The sequence below is a fragment of the Argentina silus genome (assembly GCF_951799395.1).
Source record: "Argentina silus genome assembly, chromosome: 3".
Taxonomy (NCBI): domain Eukaryota; kingdom Metazoa; phylum Chordata; class Actinopteri; order Argentiniformes; family Argentinidae; genus Argentina; species Argentina silus.
The window spans coordinates 376,859-379,526 of NC_139657.1; the positions used below are offsets into that span (position 1 = coordinate 376,859).

The window sequence follows — 2,668 nt, forward strand, 5'->3', positions numbered from 1 at the left end:
TCACAACACCAACACAACAAATACACACCTAGAACTCCTCACAAAACTAACACACAACAAATACACACCTAGAACTCCTCACAACACCAACACAACAAATACACACCTAGAACTCCTCACAACACCAACACAACAAATACACACCTAGAACTCCTCACAAAACCAACACAACAAATACACACCTAGAACTCCTAACAAAACCAACAGACAACACAACAAATACACACCTAGAACTCCTCACAACACCAACACACAACACACCAAATGCACACCTAGAACTCCTCACAAAACCAACACACAACACAACAAATACACACCTGGAACTCCTCAGAACACCAACACAACAAATACACACCTAGAACTCCTCAGAACACCAACACAGCAGCACACATTTCCAGGACCCAGGCAGAAGCTAACACTAGTGCTGCCTTCAATCTCTCTCAGCTCACTGACCTGTCTGGCCACAGCTCCCTGTCAGGGGGGAGGGAGGGAGGGAGGGAGGCAGGCAGGCAGGCAGGCAGCGGGGGAGGGAGGCAGGCAGGCAGGCAGGCAGGCAGCGGGGGGGGGGAGGCAGGCAGGCAGGCAGGCAGGCAGGGAGTGGGAGAGGGAGACAGGCAGGCAGGCAGGCAGGGAGTGGGAGAGGGAGACAGGCATGCAGACAGGCAGGCAGGCAGCGGGGGAGGGAGACAGGCAGGCAGGCAGGCAGCGGGGGAGGGAGACAGGCAGGCAGGCAGGCAGGGAGTGGGAGAGGGAGACAGGCATGCAGGCAGGCAGGCAGGCAGCGGGGGAGGGAGACAGGCAGGCAGGCAGGCAGCGGGGGAGGGAGACAGGCAGGCAGGCAGGCAGGCAGGGAGCGGGGGAGGGAGACAGGCAGGCAGGCAGGCAGCGGGGGAGGGAGACAGGGGGGAGGAGAGGATTGATTGAGTGATTGGAGTTGAACTCACGTATCTCACTGCAGTGTGTATCTGGGCCCCTGACAGACTGGGGGGGCGGGGGTATATGGCTAGGGGGTAGGTATGTGTGTGTGGGAGGGGGGGGGGGGGGGAGGGGGGGTGTATGGTTAGGGGGTAGGTATGTGTTTGTGTGTGTGTGTGTGTGTGGGGGGGGGGGGGGGTAGGGGGGGTGTATGGCTAGGGGGTAGGTATGTGTGTGTGTGTGGGGGGGGGGGGGTAGGGGGGGTGTATGGCTAGGGGGTAGGTATGTGTTTGTGTGTGTGTGTGTGGGGGGGGGGGGGGGGTGGGGGGGGTGTATGTCTAGGGGGTAGGTATGTGTTTGTGTGTGTGTGTGTGTGGGGGGGGGGGGGGGGTAGGGGGGGTGTATGGCTAGGGGGTAGGTATGTGTTTGTGTGTGTGTGTGTGGGGGGGGGGGGGTAGGGGGGGGGTGTATGGCTAGGGGGTAGGTATGTGTTTGCGTGTGTGTGTGTGAGGGGGGGGTGTATGGCTTGGGGGAGGTATGTGTGTGTGTGGGGGGGGGGGGGGTAGGGGGGGGTGTATGACTAGGGGGTAGGTATGTGTTTGCGTGTGTGTGTGTGTGGGGGGGGGTAGGGGGGGTGTATGGCTAGGGGGTAGGTATGTGTTTGTGTGTGTGGGGGGGGGGGGGGGTAGGGGGGGGTGTATGGCTCGGGGGAGGTATGTGTTTGCGTGTGGGGGGGTGTATGGCTAGGGGGTAGGTATGTGTGTGTGTGTGTGTGTGTGGGGGGGGGGGTCACACTACACACCCCTACACACACACACACACACACACACACACACAGAGACACACTACACAACCCTACACACACACAAACACACACGCACGCACACACACACACACTAAACAACCCTACACACACTACACAGCCCTACACACACACACACACACACACACACACACACACACATACACACTACACAACCCTACACACACACACATACATACACACTACCTCCCTACACACACACTGGTGGTGGTGGAAGTGAACTGTGGTGAAGGTTAGGGGTGGGGGGGAAGGGGGTTGTTTGACCCTTGTTCGCGTTGTCCAATGAAAAACAAGTGTGATGTACAATGGATGTGGGTCATGGTTGAAGCTGGGGTGGTCACCATGGTAACTACAGTGGAACCATTTTACAACACCGTGGTTACCATGGTAACTACAGTGGAACCATTTTACAACTCCATGGTCACCATGGTAACTACAGTGGAACCATTTTACAACACCGTGGTCACCATGGTAACTACAGTGGAACCCCAGCCCTGTACCCCAGTCCCAGTCCTAGTCCCAGTCCTGTACCCGAGTCCCAGTCCCAGTCCCAGTCCTGTACCCCAGTCCCAGCCCTGTACCCCAGTCCCAGTCCCTGTCCCAGTCCCAGTCCCAGACCTAGCCCTGTACCCCAGTCCCAGTCCTGTACCTCAGTCCCAGTCCCAGCCCTGTACCCCAGTCCTGTACCCCAGTCCCAGTCCCAGTCCCAGTCCTGTTCCCCAGTCCCAGTCCCAGTCCCAGCCCTGTACCCCAGTCCCAGTCCCAGTCCTGTACCCCAGTCCCAGTCCCAGTCCTGTACCCCAGTCCCAGTCCCAGTCCCAGCCCTGTACCCCAGTCCCAGTCCCAGTCCTGTACCCCAGTCCCAGTCCCAGTCCTGTACCCCAGTCCCAGTCCCAGCCCTGTACCCCAGTCCCAGTCCTGTACCCCAGT

At 58.8% G+C, this 2,668-nt stretch overlaps 1 protein-coding gene across 6 annotated transcripts in view; it reads right to left on the reverse strand.

The window, feature by feature from the left end:
- The window catches only part of cetp (cholesteryl ester transfer protein, plasma), a 10,303-nt gene extending 9,867 nt beyond the window's left edge, over positions 1-436 (reverse strand). The window contains exon 1 of one of the 6 annotated variants that reach the window (XM_083666692.1): positions 356-436. The gene's annotated coding sequence lies outside the window, so the exon portion shown is untranslated. Of the gene's footprint in view, positions 298-317 lie in introns of those variants that run through there. The other 5 variants (XM_083666697.1, XM_083666696.1, XM_083666693.1 and 2 more) reach the window with 5 other exon arrangements.
- Between the last annotated feature and the right edge of the window lie 2,232 nt (positions 437-2,668).